The sequence below is a fragment of the Phalangium opilio genome, unplaced genomic scaffold, assembly GCF_054372755.1.
Source record: "Phalangium opilio isolate 3A_F unplaced genomic scaffold, DU_Popi_V2 ptg000092l_1, whole genome shotgun sequence".
In the NCBI taxonomy this organism is placed as follows: Eukaryota; Metazoa; Arthropoda; class Arachnida; order Opiliones; family Phalangiidae; genus Phalangium; species Phalangium opilio.
The window spans coordinates 2,761,031-2,777,174 of record NW_028324197.1 but is presented as its reverse complement, the minus strand read 5'-3'; the positions used below and the strand labels follow the sequence as shown (position 1 = coordinate 2,777,174).

Sequence of the window (16,144 nt, the reverse complement as noted above, 5' to 3'; positions counted from 1 at the left end):
CTTTTGCCCTATTATTTTAATTTTTCAAAATTATATAGCTACGAAATCTAGTTCAAGTAACATAACAGCGAGGCTCCGACGAGAGTAGAACTCATGATCTCCTGTTTACTAGACAGGCGCTTTAACCACTAAGCCACGGAGCCCTTGCTTTGAAGCGACATGAATGCTGAATATTCCAGTAATTTAACTAAATTAACACATCGGAATTTTTACCCTATTGTTTTAATTTTTCAAAATTTAATAGCTACGAAATCTAGGTCAAGTAACATAACAGCCAGGCTCCGACGAGAGTCGAACTCATGATCTCCTGTTTACTAGACAGGCGCTTTAACCACTAAGCCACGGAGCCCTTGCTTTGAAGCGACATGAATGCTGAATATTCCAGTAATTTAACTAAATTAACTCATCGGAATTTTTACCCTATTGTTTTAATTTTTCAAAATTTAATCGCTACGAAATCTAGGTCAAGTAACATAACAGCCAGGCTCCGACGAGAATCGAACTCATGTTCTCCTGTTTACTAGACAGGCGCATTAACCACTAAGCCACGGAGCCCTTGCTTTGAAGCGATATGAATGCTGAATATTTCAGTAAATTAACAAAATTATCACATCGGAACTTTTACACTATTGTTTGCTTATATGCATATCTAAATCAACTATTATTTTTAATTTTTCAAAATTTAATAGCTTCGAAATCTAGTTCAAGTAATATAACAGCGAGGCTCCGACGAGAATCGAACTCATGATCTTCTGTTTACAAGACAGGCGCTTTAACCACTAAGCCACGGAGCCCTTGGTTTGAAGCGATATGAATGCAGAATATTACAGTAAATTAACTAAATTAACTCCTCGGAATTTTTACCCTATTGTTTTAATTTTTCAAAATTTAATAGCTACGAAATCTGGGTCAAGTAAAATAACAGCCAGGCTCCGACGAGAATCGAACTCATGATCTCCTGTTTACTAGACAGGCGCTTTAACCACTAAGCCACGGAGCCCTTGCTTTGAAGCGATATGAATGCTGAATATTTCAGTAAAATAACTAAATTATCTCATGGGAACTTTTACACTATTGTTTGCATATATGCATATCTAAATCAACTATTATTTTTAATTTTTCAAAATTTAATAGCTTCGAAATCTAGTTCAAGTAATATAACAGCAAGGCTCCGACGAGAATCGAACACATGATCTCCTGTTTACAAGACTGGCGCTTTAACCACTAAGCCACGGAGCCCTTGCCTTGAAGCGATATGAAAGCAGAATATTTCAGTAAATTAACTAAATTATCTCATGGGAACTTTTGCCCTATTATTTTAATTTTTCAAAATTATATAGCTACGAAATCTAGTTCAAGTAACATAACAGCGAGGCTCCGACGAGAATAGAACTCATGATCTCCTGTTTACTAGACAGGCGCTTTAACCACTAAGCCACGGAGCCCTTGCTTTGAAGCGACATGAATGCTGAATATTCCAGTAAATTAACTTAATTAACTCCTCGGAATTTTTACCCTATTGTTTTAATTTTTCAAAATTTAATAGCTTCGAAATCTAGTTCAAGTAATATAACAGCAAGGCTCCGACGAGAATCGAACACATGATCTCCTGTTTACAAGACAGGCGCTTTAACCACTAAGCCACGGAGCCCTTGATTTGAAGCGATATGAATGCAGAATATTTCAGTAAATTAACTAAATTATCTCATGGGAACTTTTGCCCTATTGTTTTAATTTTTCAAAATTTAATAGCTACGAAATCTAGGTCAAGTAACATAACAGCCAGGCTCCGACGAGAGTCGAACTCATGATCTCCTGTTTACTAGACAGGCGCTTTAACCACTAAGACACGGAGCCCTTGCTTTGAAGCGATATGAATGCAGAATATTACAGTAAATTAACTTAATTAACTCCTCGGAATTTTTACCCTATTGTTTTAATTTTTCAAAATTTAATAGCTTCGAAATCTAGTTCAAGTAATATAACAGCAAGGCTCCGACGAGAATCGAACACATGATCTCCTGTTTACAAGACAGGCGCTTTAACCACTAAGCCACGGAGCCCTTGATTTGAAGCGATATGAATGCAGGATATTTCAGTAAATTAACTAAATTATCTCTTGGGAACTTTTGCCCTATTATTTTAATTTTTCAAAATTATATAGCTACGAAATCTAGTTCAAGTAACATAACAGCGAGGCTCCGACCAGAATCGAACTCATGATCTCCTGTTTACTAGACAGGCGCTTTAACCACTAAGCCACGGAGCCCTTGCTTTGAAGCGATATGAATGCAGAATATTACAGTAAATTAACTAAATTAACTCCTCGGAATTTTTACCCTATTGTTTTAATTTTTCAAAATTTAATAGCTACGAAATCTGGGTCAAGTAAAATAACAGCCAGGCTCCGACGAGAATCGAACTCATGATCTCCTGTTTACTAGACAGGCGCTTTAACCACTAAGCCACGGAGCCCTTGCTTTGAAGCGATATGAATGCTGAATATTTCAGTAAAATAACTAAATTATCTCATGGGAACTTTTACACTATTGTTTGCATATATGCATATCTAAATCAACTATTATTTTTAATTTTTCAAAATTTAATAGCTTCGAAATCTAGTTCAAGTAATATAACAGCAAGGCTCCGACGAGAATCGAACACATGATCTCCTGTTTACAAGACTGGCGCTTTAACCACTAAGCCACGGAGCCCTTGCCTTGAAGCGATATGAATGCAGAATATTTCAGTAAATTAACTAAATTATCTCATGGGAACTTTTGCCCTATTATTTTAATTTTTCAAAATTATATAGCTACGAAATCTAGTTCAAGTAACATAACAGCGAGGCTCCGACGAGAATAGAACTCATGATCTCCTGTTTACTAGACAGGCGCTTTAACCACTAAGCCACGGAGCCCTTGCTTTGAAGCGACATGAATGCTGAATATTCCAGTAATTTAACTAAATTAACACATCGGAATTTTTACCCTATTGTTTTAATTTTTCAAAATTTAATAGCTACGAAATCTAGGTCAAGTAACATAACAGCCAGGCTCCGACGAGAGTCGAACTCATGATCTCCTGTTTACTAGACAGGCGCTTTAACCACTAAGCCACGGAGCCCTTGGTTTGAAGCGATATGAATGCAGAATATTACAGTAAATTAACTAAATTATCTCATGGGAACTTTTGCCCTATTATTTTAATTTTTCAAAATTATATAGCTACGAAATCTAGTTCAAGTAACATAACAGCGAGGCTCCGACGAGAATCGAACTCATGATCTCCTGTTTACTAGACAGGCGCTTTAACCACTAAGCCACGGAGCCCTTGCTTTGAAGCGACATGAATGCTGAATATTCCAGTAATTTAACTTAATTAACTCCTCGGAATTTTTACCCTATTGTTTTAATTTTTCAAAATTTAATAGCTTCGAAATCTAGTTCAAGTAATATAACAGCAAGGCTCCGACGAGAATCGAACACATGATCTCCTGTTTACAAGACAGGCGCTTTAACCACTAAGCCACGGAGCCCTTGATTTGAAGCGATATGAATGCAGGATATTTCAGTAAATTAACTAAATTATCTCTTGGGAACTTTTGCCCTATTATTTTAATTTTTCAAAATTATATTGCTACGAAATCTAGTTCAAGTAACATAACAGCGAGGCTCCGACGAGAATCGAACTCATGATCTCCTGTTTACTAGACAGGCGCTTTAACCACTAAGCCACGGAGCCCTTGCTTTGAAGCGACATGAATGCTGAATATTCCAGTAATATAACTAAATTAACTCATCGGAATTTTTACCCTATTGTTTTAATTTTTCAAAATTTAATCGCTACGAAATCTAGGTCAAGTAACATAACAGCCAGGCTCCGACGAGAATCGAACTCATGTTCTCCTGTTTACTAGACAGGCGCATTAACCACTAAGCCACGGAGCCCTTGCTTTGAAGCGATATGAATGCTGAATATTTCAGTAAATTAACAAAATTATCACATCGGAACTTTTACACTATTGTTTGCTTATATGCATATCTAAATCAACTATTATTTTTAATTTTTCAAAATTTAATAGCTTCGAAATCTAGTTCAAGTAATATAACAGCGAGGCTCCGACGAGAATCGAACTCATGATCTTCTGTTTACAAGACAGGCGCCTTAACCACTAAGCCACGGAGCCCTTGGTTTGAAGCGATATGAATGCAGAATATTACAGTAAATTAACTAAATTATCTCATGGGAACTTTTGCCCTATTATTTTAATTTTTCAAAATTATTAAGCTACGAATTCTAGATCAAGTAACATAACAGCGAGGCTCCGACGAGAATCGAACTCATGATCTCCTGTTTACTAGACAGGCGCTTTAACCACTAAGCCACGGAGCCCTTGCTTTGAAGCGATATGAATGCTGAATATTTCAGTAAATTAACTAATTTATCTCATGGGAACTTTTACACTATTGTTTGCATATATGCATATCTAAATCAACTATTATTTTTAATTTTTCAAAATTTAATAGCTTCGAAATCTAGTTCAAGTAATATAACAGCAAGGCTCCGACGAGAATCGAACACATGATCTCCTGTTTACAAGACTGGCGCTTTAACCACTAAGCCACGGAGCCCTTGCTTTGAAGCGATATGAATGCAGAATATTTCAGTAAATTAACTAAATTATCTCATTTGAACTTTTGCCCTATTATTTTAATTTTTCAAAATTATATAGCTACGAAATCTAATTCAAGTAACATAACAGCGAGGCTCCGACGAGAATAGAACTCATGATCTCCTGTTTACTAGACAGGCGCTTTAACCACTAAAACACGGAGCCCTTGCTTTGAAGCGACATGAATGCTGAATATTCCAGTAATTTAACTAAATTAACTCATCGGAATTTTTACCCTATTGTTTTAATTTTTCAAAATTTAATAGCTACGAAATCTAGGTCAAGTAACATAACAGCCAGGCTCCGACGAGAATCGAACTCATGATCTCCTGTTTACTAGACAGGCACATTAACCACTAAGCCACGGAGCCCTTGCTTTGAAGCGATATGAATGCTGAATATTTCAGTAAATTAACTAAATTATCACATCGGAACTTTTACACTATTGTTTGCTTATATGCATATCTAAATCAACTATTATTTTTAATTTTTCAAAATTTAATAGCTTCGAAATCTAGTTCAAGTAATATAACAGCAAGGCTCCGACGAGAATCGAACACATGATCTCCTGTTTACAAGACTGGCGCTTTAACCACTAAGCCACGGAGCCCTTGCTTTGAAGCGATATGATTGCAGAATATTTCAGTAAATTAACTAAATTATCTCATGGGAACTTTTGCCCTATTATTTTAATTTTTCAAAATTATATAGCTACGAAATCTAATTCAAGTAACATAACAGCGAGGCTCCGACGAGAATAGAACTCATGATCTCCTGTTTACTAGACAGGCGCTTTAACCACTAAAACACGGAGCCCTTGCTTTGAAGCGACATGAATGCTGAATATTCCAGTAATTTAACTAAATTAACTCATCGGAATTTTTACCCTATTGTTTTAATTTTTCAAAATTTAATAGCTACGAAATCTAGGTCAAGTAACATAACAGCCAGGCTCCGACGAGAATCGAACTCATGATCTCCTGTTTACTAGACAGGCACATTAACCACTAAGCCACGGAGCCCTTGCTTTGAAGCGATATGAATGCTGAATATTTCAGTAAATTAACTAAATTATCACATCGGAACTTTTACACTATTGTTTGCTTATATGCATATCTAAATCAACTATTATTTTTAATTTTTCAAAATTTAATAGCTTCGAAATCTAGTTCAAGTAATATAACAGCAAGGCTCCGACGAGAATCGAACACATGATCTCCTGTTTACAAGACTGGCGCTTTAACCACTAAGCCACGGAGCCCTTGCTTTGAAGCGATATGAATGCAGAATATTTCAGTAAATTAACTAAATTATCTCATGGGAACTTTTGCCCTATTATTTTAATTTTTCAAAATTATATAGCTACGAAATCTAATTCAAGTAACATAACAGCGAGGCTCCGACGAGAATAGAACTCATGATCTCCTGTTTACTAGACAGGCGCTTTAACCACTAAAACACGGAGCCCTTGCTTTGAAGCGACATGAATGCTGAATATTCCAGTAATTTAACTAAATTAACTCATCGGAATTTTTACCCTATTGTTTTAATTTTTCAAAATTTAATAGCTACGAAATCTAGGTCAAGTAACATTACAGCCAGGCTCCGACGAGAATCGAACTCATGATCTCCTGTTTACTAGACAGGCACATTAACCACTAAGCCACGGAGCCCTTGCTTTGAAGCGATATGAATGCTGAATATTTCAGTAAATTAACTAAATTATCACATCGGAACTTTTACACTATTGTTTGCTTATATGCATATCTAAATCAACTATTATTTTTAATTTTTCAAAATTTAATAGCTTCGAAATCTAGTTCAAGTAATATAACAGCGAGGCTCCGACGAGAATCGAACTCATGATCTTCTGTTTACAAGACAGGCGCTTTAACCACTAAGCCACGGAGCCCTTGGTTTGAAGCGATATGAATGCAGAATATTACAGTAAATTAACTAAATTATCTCATGGGAACTTTTGCCCTATTATTTTAATTTTTCAAAATTATTAAGCTACGAATTCCAGATCAAGTAACATAACAGCGAGGCTCCGACGAGAATCGAACTCATGATCTCCTGTTTACTAGACAGGCGCTTTAACCACTAAGCCACGGAGCCCTTGCTTTGAAGCGATATGAATGCTGAATATTTCAGTAAATTAACTAATTTATCTCATGGGAACTTTTACACTATTGTTTGCATATATGCATATCTAAATCAACTATTATTTTTAATTTTTCAAAATTTAATAGCTTCGAAATCTAGTTCAAGTAATATAACAGCAAGGCTCCGACGAGAATCGAACACATGATCTCCTGTTTACAAGACTGGCGCTTTAACCACTAAGCCACGGAGCCCTTGCTTTGAAGCGATATGAATGCAGAATATTTCAGTAAATTAACTAAATTATCTCATGGGAACTTTTGCCCTATTATTTTAATTTTTCAAAATTATATAGCTACGAAATCTAATTCAAGTAACATAACAGCGAGGCTCCGACGAGAATAGAACTCATGATCTCCTGTTTACTAGACAGGCGCTTTAACCACTAAAACACGGAGCCCTTGCTTTGAAGCGACATGAATGCTGAATATTCCAGTAATTTAACTAAATTAACTCATCGGAATTTTTACCCTATTGTTTTAATTTTTCAAAATTTAATAGCTACGAAACTAGTTCAAGTAACATAACAGCGAGGCTCCGACGAGAATCGAACTCATGATCTCCTGTTAACTAGACAGGCGCTTTAACCACTAAGCCACGGAGCCCTTGCTTTGAAGCGACATGAATGCTGAATATTCCAGTAATTTAACTAAATTAACTCATCGGAACTTTTACCCTATTGTTTTAATTTTTCAAAATTTAATAGCTACGAAATCTAGGTCAAGTAACATAACAGCCAGGCTCCGACGAGAATCGAACTCATGATCTCCTGTTTACTAGACAGGCACATTAACCACTAAGCCACGGAGCCCTTGCTTTGAAGCGATATGAATGCTGAATATTTCAGTAAATTAACTAAATTATCACATCGGAACTTTTACACTATTGTTTGCTTATATGCATATCTAAATCAACTATTATTTTTAATTTTTCAAAATTTAATAGCTTCGAAATCTAGTTCAAGTAATATAACAGCAAGGCTCCGACGAGAATCGAACTCATGATCTCCTGTTTACAAGACAGGCGCTTTAACCACTAAGCCACGGAGCCCTTGCTTTGAAGCGATATGAATGTAGAATATTTCAGTAAATTAACTAAATTATCTCATGGGAACTTTTGCCCTATTATTTTAATTTTTCAAAATTATATAGCTACGAAATCTAGTTCAAGTAACATAACAGCGAGGCTCCGACGAGAATCGAACTCATGATCTCCTGTTTACTAGACAGGCGCTTTAACCACTAAGCCACGGAGCCCTTGCTTTGAAGCGACATGAATGCTGAATATTCCAGTAATTTAACTTAATTAACTCCTCGGAATTTTTACCCTATTGTTTTAATTTTTCAAAATTTAATAGCTTCGAAATCTAGTTCAAGTAATATAACAGCAAGGCTCCGACGAGAATCGAACACATGATCTCCTGTTTACAAGACAGGCGCTTTAACCACTAAGCCACGGAGCCCTTGATTTGAAGCGATATGAATGCAGGATATTTCAGTAAATTAACTAAATTATCTCTTGGGAACTTTTGCCCTATTATTTTAATTTTTCAAAATTATATAGCTACGAAATCTAGTTCAAGTAACATAACAGCGAGGCTCCGACGAGAATCGAACTCATGATCTCGTGCTTACTAGACAGGCGCTTTAACCACTAAGCCACGGAGCCCTTGCTTTGAAGCGACATGAATGCTGAATATTCCAGTAAATTAACTAAATTATCTCATGGGAAATTTAACACTATTGTTTGCATATATGCATATCTAAATCAACTATTATTTTTAATTTTTCAAAATTTAATAGCTTCGAAACCTAGTTCAAGTAATATAACAGCAAGGCTCCGACGAGAATCGAACTCATGATGTCCTGTTTACAAGACAGGCACTTTAACCACTAAGCCACGGAGCCCTTGCTTTGAAGCGACATGAATGCTGAATATTCCAGTAATTTAACTTAATTAACTCCTCGGAATTTTTACCCTATTGTTTTAATTTTTCAAAATTTAATAGCTACGAAATCTAGGTCAAGTAACATAACAGCAAGGCTCCGACGAGAATCGAACTCATGATCTCCTGTTTACTAGACAGGCGCTTTAACCACTAAGCCACGGAGCACTTGCTTTGAAGCGATATGAATGCTGCATATTTCAGTAAATTAACTAAATTATCTCATGGGAACTTTAACACTATTGTTTGCATATATGCATATCTAAATCAACTATTATTTTTAATTTTTCAAAATTTAATAGCTTCGAAATCTAGTTCAAGTAATATAACAGCAAGGCTCCGATGAGAATCGAACACATAATCTTCTGTTTACAAGACTGGCGCTTTAACCACTAAGCCACGGAGCCCTTGCTTTGAAGCGATATGAATGCAGGATATTTCAGTAAATTAACTAAATTATCTCTTGGGAACTTTTGCCCTATTATTTTAATTTTTCAAAATTATATAGCTACGAAATCTAGTTCAAGTAACATAACAGCGAGGCTCCGACGAGAATCGAACTCATGATCTCCTGTTTACTAGACAGGCGCTTTAACCACTAAGCCAAGGAGCCCTTGCTTTGAAGCGATATGAATGCTGAATATTTCAGTAAATTAACTAAATTAACTCCTCGGAATTTTTACCCTATTGTTTTAATTTTTCAAAATTTAATAGCTACGAAATCTAGGTCAAGTAACATAACAGCAAGGCTCCGACGAGAATCGAACTCATGATCTCCTGTTTACTAGACAGGCGCTTTAACCACTAAGCCACGTAGCCCTTGCTTTGAAGCGATATGAATGCAGGATATTTCAGTAAATTAACTAAATTATCTCTTGGGAACTTTAACACTATTGTTTGCATATATGCATATCTAAATCAACTATTATTTTTAATTTTTCAAAATTTAATAGCTTCGAAATCTAGTTCAAGTAATATAACAGCAAGGCTCCGACTAGAATCGAACTCATGATCTCCTGTTTACTAGACAGGCGCTTTAACCACTAAGCCAAGTAGCCCTTGCTTTGAAGCGACATGAATGCTGAATATTCCAGTAATTTAACTAAATTAACTCCTCGGAATTTTTACCCTATTGTTTTAATTTTTCAAAATTTAATAGCTACGAAATCTAGGTCAAGTAACATAACAGCCAGGCTCCGACGAGAATCGAACTCATGATCTCCTGTTTACTAGACAGGCGCATTAACCACTAAGCCACGGAGCCCTTGCTTTGAAGCGATATGAATGCTGCATATTTCAGTAAATTAACTAAATTATCTCATGGGAACTTTAACACTATTGTTTGCATATATGCATATCTAAATCAACTATTATTTTTTATTTTTCAAAATTAAATAGCTTCGAAATCTAGTTCAAGTAATATAACTGCAAGGCTCCGACGAGAATCGAACACATGATCTCCTGTTTACAAGACTGGCGCTTTAACCACTAAGCCACGGAGCCCTTGCTTTGAAGCGATATGAATGCAGGATATTTCAGTAAATTAACTAAATTATCTCTTGGGAACTTTTGCCCTATTATTTTAATTTTTCAAAATTATATAGCCACGAAATCTAGTTCAAGTAACATAACAGCGAGGCTCCGACGAGAATCGAACTCATGATCTCCTGTTTACTAGACAGGCGCTTTAACCACTAAGCCAAGGAGCCCTTGCTTTGAAGCGATATGAATGCTGAATATTTCAGTAAATTAACTAAATTAACTCCTCGGAATTTTTACCCTATTGTTTTAATTTTTCAAAATTTAATAGCTACGAAATCTAGGTCAAGTAACATAACAGCAAGGCTCCGACGAGAATCGAACTCATGATCTCCTGTTTACTAGACAGGCGCTTTAACCACTAAGCCACGGAGCCCTTGCTTTGAAGCGATATGAATGCAGGATATTTCAGTAAATTAACTAAATTATCTCTTGGGAACTTTTGCCCTATTATTTTAATTTTTCAAAATTATATAGCTACGAACTCTAGTTCAAGTAACATAACAGCGAGGCTCCGACGAGAATCGAACTCATGATCTCCTGTTTACTGGACAGGCGCTTTAACCACTAAGCCAAGGAGCCCTTGCTTTGAAGCGACATCAATGCTGAATATTCCAGTAATTTAACTAAATTAACTCATCGGAATTTTTACCCTACTGTTTTAATTTTTCAAAATTTAATAGCTACGAAATCTAGGTCAAGTAACATAACAGCAAGGCTCCGACGAGAATCGAACTCATGATCTCCTGTTTACTAGACAGGCGCTTTAACCACTAAGCCACGGAGCCCTTGCTTTGAAGCGATATGAATGCTGAATATTTCAGTAAATTAACTAAATTATCACATCGAAACTGTTACACTATTGTTTGCTTATATGCATATCTAAATCAACTATTATTTTTAATTTTTCAAAATTTAATAGCTTCGAAATCTAGTTCAAGTAATATAACAGCGAGGCTCCGACGAGAATCGAACTCATGATCTTCTGTTTACAAGACAGGCGCTTTAACCACTAAGCCACGGAGCCCTTGGTTTGAAGCGATATGAATGCAGAATATTACAGTAAATTAACTAAATTATCTCATGGGAACTTTTGCCCTATTATTTTAATTTTTCAAAATTATTAAGCTACGAATTCTAGATCAAGTAACATAACAGCGAGGCTCCGACGAGAATCGAACTCATGATCTCCTGTTTACTAGACAGGCGCTTTAACCACTAAGCCACGGAGCCCTTGCTTTGAAGCGATATTAATGCTGAATATTTCAGTAAATTAACTAATTTATCTCATGGGAACTTTTACACTATTGTTTGCATATATGCATATCTAAATCAACTATTATTTTTAATTTTTCAAAATTTAATAGCTTCGAAATCTAGTTCAAGTAATATAACAGCAAGGCTCCGACGAGAATCGAACACATGATCTCCTGTTTACAAGACTGGCGCTTTAACCACTAAGCCACGGAGCCCTTGCTTTGAAGCGATATGAATGCAGAATATTTCAGTAAATTAACTAAATTATCTCATGGGAACTTTTGCCCTATTATTTTAATTTTTCAAAATTATATAGCTACGAAATCTAATTCAAGTAACATAACAGCGAGGCTCCGACGAGAATAGAACTCATGATCTCCTGTTTACTAGACAGGCGCTTTAACCACTAAAACACGGAGCCCTTGCTTTGAAGCGACATGAATGCTGAATATTCCAGTAATTTAACTAAATTAACTCATCGGAATTTTTACCCTATTGTTTTAATTTTTCAAAATTTAATAGCTACGAAACTAGTTCAAGTAACATAACAGCGAGGCTCCGACGAGAATCGAACTCATGATCTCCTGTTAACTAGACAGGCGCTTTAACCACTAAGCCACGGAGCCCTTGCTTTGAAGCGACATGAATGCTGAATATTCCAGTAATTTAACTAAATTAACTCATCGGAACTTTTACCCTATTGTTTTAATTTTTCAAAATTTAATAGCTACGAAATCTAGGTCAAGTAACATAACATCCAGGCTCCGACGAGAATCGAACTCATGATCTCCTGTTTACTAGACAGGCACATTAACCACTAAGCCACGGAGCCCTTGCTTTGAAGCGATATGAATGCTGAATATTTCAGTAAATTAACTAAATTATCACATCGGAACTTTTACACTATTGTTTGCTTATATGCATATCTAAATCAACTATTATTTTTAATTTTTCAAAATTTAATAGCTTCGAAATCTAGTTCAAGTAATATAACAGCGAGGCTCCGACGAGAATCGAACTCATGATCTTCTGTTTACAAGACAGGCGCTTTAACCACTAAGCCACGGAGCCCTTGGTTTGAAGCGATATGAATGCAGAATATTACAGTAAATTAACTAAATTATCTCATGGGAACTTTTGCCCTATTATTTTAATTTTTCAAAATTATTAAGCTACGAATTCTAGATCAAGTAACATAACAGCGAGGCTCCGACGAGAATCGAACTCATGAGCTCCTGTTTACTAGACAGGCGCTTTAACCACTAAGCCACGGAGCCCTTGCTTTGAAGCGATATGAATGCTGAATATTTCAGTAAATTAACTAATTTATCTCATGGGAACTTTTACACTATTGTTTGCATATATGCATATCTAAATCAACTATTATTTTTAATTTTTCAAAATTTAATAGCTTCGAAATCTAGTTCAAGTAATATAACAGCAAGGCTCCGACGAGAATCGAACACATGATCTCCTGTTTACAAGACTGGCGCTTTAACCACTAAGCCACGGAGCCCTTGCTTTGAAGCGATATGAATGCAGAATATTTCAGTAAATTAACTAAATTATCTCATGGGAACTTTTGCCCTATTATTTTAATTTTTCAAAATTATATAGCTACGAAATCTAATTCAAGTAACATAACAGCGAGGCTCCGACGAGAATAGAACTCATGATCTCCTGTTTACTAGACAGGCGCTTTAACCACTAAAACACGGAGCCCTTGCTTTGAAGCGACATGAATGCTGAATATTCCAGTAATTTAACTAAATTAACTCATCGGAATTTTTACCCTATTGTTTTAATTTTTCAAAATTTAATAGCTACGAAACTAGTTCAAGTAACATAACAGCGAGGCTCCGACGAGAATCGAACTCATGATCTCCTGTTAACTAGACAGGCGCTTTAACCACTAAGCCACGGAGCCCTTGCTTTGAAGCGACATGAATGCTGAATATTCCAGTAGTTTAACTAAATTAACTCATCGGAACTTTTACCCTATTGTTTTAATTTTTCAAAATTTAATAGCTACGAAATCTAGGTCAAGTAACATAACAGCCAGGCTCCGACGAGAATCGAACTCATGATCTCCTGTTTACTAGACAGGCACATTAACCACTAAGCCACGGAGCCCTTGCTTTGAAGCGATATGAATGCTGAATATTTCAGTAAATTAACTAAATTATCACATCGGAACTTTTACACTATTGTTTGCTTATATGCATATCTAAATCAACTATTATTTTTAATTTTTCAAAATTTAATAGCTTCGAAATCTAGTTCAAGTAATATAACAGCAAGGCTCCGACGAGAATCGAACTCATGATCTCCTGTTTACAAGACAGGCGCTTTAACCACTAAGCCACGGAGCCCTTGCTTTGAAGCGATATGAATGTAGAATATTTCAGTAAATTAACTAAATTATCTCATGGGAACTTTTGCCCTATTATTTTAATTTTTCAAAATTATATAGCTACGAAATCTAGTTCAAGTAACATAACAGCGAGGCTCCGACGAGAATCGAACTCATGATCTCCTGTTTACTAGACAGGCGCTTTAACCACTAAGCCACGGAGCCCTTGCTTTGAAGCGACATGAATGCTGAATATTCCAGTAATTTAACTTAATTAACTCCTCGGAATTTTTACCCTATTGTTTTAATTTTTCAAAATTTAATAGCTTCGAAATCTAGTTCAAGTAATATAACAGCAAGGCTCCGACGAGAATCGAACACATGATCTCCTGTTTACAAGACAGGCGCTTTAACCACTAAGCCACGGAGCCCTTGATTTGAAGCGATATGAATGCAGGATATTTCAGTAAATTAACTAAATTATCTCTTGGGAACTTTTGCCCTATTATTTTAATTTTTCAAAATTATATAGCTACGAAATCTAGTTCAAGTAACATAACAGCGAGGCTCCGACGAGAATCGAACTCATGATCTCCTGTTTACTAGACAGGCGCTTTAACCACTAAGCCACGGAGCCCTTGCTTTGAAGCGACATGAATGCTGAATATTCCAGTAAATTAACTAAATTATCTCATGGGAAATTTAACACTATTGTTTGCATATATGCATATCTAAATCAACTATTATTTTTAATTTTTCAAAATTTAATAGCTTCGAAACCTAGTTCAAGTAATATAACAGCAAGGCTCCGACGAGAATCGAACTCATGATGTCCTGTTTACAAGACAGGCACTTTAACCACTAAGCCACGGAGCCCTTGCTTTGAAGCGACATGAATGCTGAATATTCCAGTAATTTAACTTAATTAACTCCTCGGAATTTTTACCCTATTGTTTTAATTTTTCAAAATTTAATAGCTACGAAATCTAGGTCAAGTAACATAACAGCAAGGCTCCGACGAGAATCGAACTCATGATCTCCTGTTTACTAGACAGGCGCTTTAACCACTAAGCCACGGAGCACTTGCTTTGAAGCGATATGAATGCTGCATATTTCAGTAAATTAACTAAATTATCTCATGGGAACTTTAACACTATTGTTTGCATATATGCATATCTAAATCAACTATTATTTTTAATTTTTCAAAATTTAATAGCTTCGAAACCTAGTTCAAGTAATATAACAGCAAGGCTCCGACGAAAATCGAACTCATGATGTCCTGTTTACAAGACAGGCACTTTAACCACTAAGCCACGGAGCCCTTGCTTTGAAGCGACATGAATGCTGAATATTCCAGTAATTTAACTTAATTAACTCCTCGGAATTTTTACCCTATTGTTTTAATTTTTCAAAATTTAATAGCTACGAAATCTAGGTCAAGTAACATAACAGCAAGGCTCCGACGAGAATCGAACTCATGATCTCCTGTTTACTAGACAGGCGCTTTAACCACTAAGCCACGGAGCACTTGCTTTGAAGCGATATGAATGCTGCATATTTCAGTAAATTAACTAAATTATCTCATGGGAACTTTAACACTATTGTTTGCATATATGCATATCTAAATCAACTATTATTTTTAATTTTTCAAAATTTAATAGCTTCGAAATCTAGTTCAAGTAATATAACAGCAAGGCTCCGATGAGAATCGAACACATAATCTTCTGTTTACAAGACTGGCGCTTTAACCACTAAGCCACGGAGCCCTTGCTTTGAAGCGATATGAATGCAGGATATTTCAGTAAATTAACTAAATTATCTCTTGGGAACTTTTGCCCTATTATTTTAATTTTTCAAAATTATATACCTACGAAATCTAGTTCAAGTAACATAACAGCGAGGCTCCGACGAGAATCGAACTCATGATCTCCTGTTTACTAGACAGGCGCTTTAACCACTAAGCCAAGGAGCCCTTGCTTTGAAGCGATATGAATGCTGAATATTTCAGTAAATTAACTAAATTAACTCCTCGGAATTTTTACCCTATTGTTTTAATTTTTCAAAATTTAATAGCTACGAAATCTAGGTCAAGTAACATAACAGCAAGGCTCCGACGAGAATCGAACTCATGATCTCCTGTTTACTAGACAGGCGCTTTAACCACTAAGCCACGTAGCCCTTGCTTTGAAGCGATATGAATGCAGGATATTTC

At 35.9% G+C, this 16,144-nt stretch overlaps 35 non-coding genes across 35 annotated transcripts; all 35 read right to left on the bottom strand.

Moving 5' to 3' along the window:
• Positions 1-276: 276 nt before the first annotated feature.
• TRNAT-AGU (transfer RNA threonine (anticodon AGU)) lies at positions 277-349 on the bottom strand. Its single transcript has one exon. It is a non-coding gene; the product is annotated as a tRNA-Thr (tRNA).
• Positions 350-721: 372 nt separating this feature from the next.
• TRNAT-UGU (transfer RNA threonine (anticodon UGU)) lies at positions 722-794 on the bottom strand. Its single transcript has one exon. It is a non-coding gene; the product is annotated as a tRNA-Thr (tRNA).
• A 133-nt stretch (positions 795-927) lies between these two features.
• TRNAT-AGU (transfer RNA threonine (anticodon AGU)) lies at positions 928-1,000 on the bottom strand. Its single transcript has one exon. It is a non-coding gene; the product is annotated as a tRNA-Thr (tRNA).
• Positions 1,001-1,372: 372 nt separating this feature from the next.
• On the bottom strand, positions 1,373-1,445 carry TRNAT-AGU (transfer RNA threonine (anticodon AGU)). Its single transcript has one exon. It is a non-coding gene; the product is annotated as a tRNA-Thr (tRNA).
• Positions 1,446-1,578: 133 nt separating this feature from the next.
• TRNAT-UGU (transfer RNA threonine (anticodon UGU)) lies at positions 1,579-1,651 on the bottom strand. The gene has a single exon. It is a non-coding gene; the product is annotated as a tRNA-Thr (tRNA).
• A 339-nt stretch (positions 1,652-1,990) lies between these two features.
• TRNAT-UGU (transfer RNA threonine (anticodon UGU)) lies at positions 1,991-2,063 on the bottom strand. The gene has a single exon. It is a non-coding gene; the product is annotated as a tRNA-Thr (tRNA).
• Positions 2,064-2,402: 339 nt separating this feature from the next.
• TRNAT-AGU (transfer RNA threonine (anticodon AGU)) lies at positions 2,403-2,475 on the bottom strand. Its single transcript has one exon. It is a non-coding gene; the product is annotated as a tRNA-Thr (tRNA).
• A 372-nt stretch (positions 2,476-2,847) lies between these two features.
• Positions 2,848-2,920, bottom strand: TRNAT-AGU (transfer RNA threonine (anticodon AGU)). Its single transcript has one exon. It is a non-coding gene; the product is annotated as a tRNA-Thr (tRNA).
• A 133-nt stretch (positions 2,921-3,053) lies between these two features.
• TRNAT-AGU (transfer RNA threonine (anticodon AGU)) lies at positions 3,054-3,126 on the bottom strand. The gene has a single exon. It is a non-coding gene; the product is annotated as a tRNA-Thr (tRNA).
• A 133-nt stretch (positions 3,127-3,259) lies between these two features.
• TRNAT-AGU (transfer RNA threonine (anticodon AGU)) lies at positions 3,260-3,332 on the bottom strand. The gene has a single exon. It is a non-coding gene; the product is annotated as a tRNA-Thr (tRNA).
• A 133-nt stretch (positions 3,333-3,465) lies between these two features.
• TRNAT-UGU (transfer RNA threonine (anticodon UGU)) lies at positions 3,466-3,538 on the bottom strand. The gene has a single exon. It is a non-coding gene; the product is annotated as a tRNA-Thr (tRNA).
• A 133-nt stretch (positions 3,539-3,671) lies between these two features.
• On the bottom strand, positions 3,672-3,744 carry TRNAT-AGU (transfer RNA threonine (anticodon AGU)). Its single transcript has one exon. It is a non-coding gene; the product is annotated as a tRNA-Thr (tRNA).
• Positions 3,745-4,116: 372 nt separating this feature from the next.
• Positions 4,117-4,189, bottom strand: TRNAT-UGU (transfer RNA threonine (anticodon UGU)). The gene has a single exon. It is a non-coding gene; the product is annotated as a tRNA-Thr (tRNA).
• Positions 4,190-4,322: 133 nt separating this feature from the next.
• TRNAT-AGU (transfer RNA threonine (anticodon AGU)) lies at positions 4,323-4,395 on the bottom strand. Its single transcript has one exon. It is a non-coding gene; the product is annotated as a tRNA-Thr (tRNA).
• A 2,119-nt stretch (positions 4,396-6,514) lies between these two features.
• On the bottom strand, positions 6,515-6,587 carry TRNAT-UGU (transfer RNA threonine (anticodon UGU)). The gene has a single exon. It is a non-coding gene; the product is annotated as a tRNA-Thr (tRNA).
• Positions 6,588-6,720: 133 nt separating this feature from the next.
• On the bottom strand, positions 6,721-6,793 carry TRNAT-AGU (transfer RNA threonine (anticodon AGU)). The gene has a single exon. It is a non-coding gene; the product is annotated as a tRNA-Thr (tRNA).
• A 577-nt stretch (positions 6,794-7,370) lies between these two features.
• Positions 7,371-7,443, bottom strand: TRNAT-AGU (transfer RNA threonine (anticodon AGU)). Its single transcript has one exon. It is a non-coding gene; the product is annotated as a tRNA-Thr (tRNA).
• Positions 7,444-7,815: 372 nt separating this feature from the next.
• Positions 7,816-7,888, bottom strand: TRNAT-UGU (transfer RNA threonine (anticodon UGU)). The gene has a single exon. It is a non-coding gene; the product is annotated as a tRNA-Thr (tRNA).
• Positions 7,889-8,021: 133 nt separating this feature from the next.
• Positions 8,022-8,094, bottom strand: TRNAT-AGU (transfer RNA threonine (anticodon AGU)). The gene has a single exon. It is a non-coding gene; the product is annotated as a tRNA-Thr (tRNA).
• A 133-nt stretch (positions 8,095-8,227) lies between these two features.
• TRNAT-UGU (transfer RNA threonine (anticodon UGU)) lies at positions 8,228-8,300 on the bottom strand. The gene has a single exon. It is a non-coding gene; the product is annotated as a tRNA-Thr (tRNA).
• A 372-nt stretch (positions 8,301-8,672) lies between these two features.
• Positions 8,673-8,745, bottom strand: TRNAT-UGU (transfer RNA threonine (anticodon UGU)). The gene has a single exon. It is a non-coding gene; the product is annotated as a tRNA-Thr (tRNA).
• Positions 8,746-10,625: 1,880 nt separating this feature from the next.
• TRNAT-AGU (transfer RNA threonine (anticodon AGU)) lies at positions 10,626-10,698 on the bottom strand. The gene has a single exon. It is a non-coding gene; the product is annotated as a tRNA-Thr (tRNA).
• Positions 10,699-11,037: 339 nt separating this feature from the next.
• TRNAT-AGU (transfer RNA threonine (anticodon AGU)) lies at positions 11,038-11,110 on the bottom strand. Its single transcript has one exon. It is a non-coding gene; the product is annotated as a tRNA-Thr (tRNA).
• Positions 11,111-11,276: 166 nt separating this feature from the next.
• Positions 11,277-11,349, bottom strand: TRNAT-UGU (transfer RNA threonine (anticodon UGU)). The gene has a single exon. It is a non-coding gene; the product is annotated as a tRNA-Thr (tRNA).
• Positions 11,350-11,482: 133 nt separating this feature from the next.
• On the bottom strand, positions 11,483-11,555 carry TRNAT-AGU (transfer RNA threonine (anticodon AGU)). Its single transcript has one exon. It is a non-coding gene; the product is annotated as a tRNA-Thr (tRNA).
• A 577-nt stretch (positions 11,556-12,132) lies between these two features.
• Positions 12,133-12,205, bottom strand: TRNAT-AGU (transfer RNA threonine (anticodon AGU)). The gene has a single exon. It is a non-coding gene; the product is annotated as a tRNA-Thr (tRNA).
• A 372-nt stretch (positions 12,206-12,577) lies between these two features.
• TRNAT-UGU (transfer RNA threonine (anticodon UGU)) lies at positions 12,578-12,650 on the bottom strand. The gene has a single exon. It is a non-coding gene; the product is annotated as a tRNA-Thr (tRNA).
• A 133-nt stretch (positions 12,651-12,783) lies between these two features.
• TRNAT-AGU (transfer RNA threonine (anticodon AGU)) lies at positions 12,784-12,856 on the bottom strand. The gene has a single exon. It is a non-coding gene; the product is annotated as a tRNA-Thr (tRNA).
• Positions 12,857-13,433: 577 nt separating this feature from the next.
• On the bottom strand, positions 13,434-13,506 carry TRNAT-AGU (transfer RNA threonine (anticodon AGU)). Its single transcript has one exon. It is a non-coding gene; the product is annotated as a tRNA-Thr (tRNA).
• A 372-nt stretch (positions 13,507-13,878) lies between these two features.
• On the bottom strand, positions 13,879-13,951 carry TRNAT-UGU (transfer RNA threonine (anticodon UGU)). The gene has a single exon. It is a non-coding gene; the product is annotated as a tRNA-Thr (tRNA).
• Positions 13,952-14,084: 133 nt separating this feature from the next.
• On the bottom strand, positions 14,085-14,157 carry TRNAT-AGU (transfer RNA threonine (anticodon AGU)). The gene has a single exon. It is a non-coding gene; the product is annotated as a tRNA-Thr (tRNA).
• Positions 14,158-14,290: 133 nt separating this feature from the next.
• On the bottom strand, positions 14,291-14,363 carry TRNAT-UGU (transfer RNA threonine (anticodon UGU)). The gene has a single exon. It is a non-coding gene; the product is annotated as a tRNA-Thr (tRNA).
• A 133-nt stretch (positions 14,364-14,496) lies between these two features.
• On the bottom strand, positions 14,497-14,569 carry TRNAT-AGU (transfer RNA threonine (anticodon AGU)). Its single transcript has one exon. It is a non-coding gene; the product is annotated as a tRNA-Thr (tRNA).
• Positions 14,570-14,735: 166 nt separating this feature from the next.
• Positions 14,736-14,808, bottom strand: TRNAT-UGU (transfer RNA threonine (anticodon UGU)). Its single transcript has one exon. It is a non-coding gene; the product is annotated as a tRNA-Thr (tRNA).
• A 372-nt stretch (positions 14,809-15,180) lies between these two features.
• On the bottom strand, positions 15,181-15,253 carry TRNAT-UGU (transfer RNA threonine (anticodon UGU)). Its single transcript has one exon. It is a non-coding gene; the product is annotated as a tRNA-Thr (tRNA).
• Between the last annotated feature and the right edge of the window lie 891 nt (positions 15,254-16,144).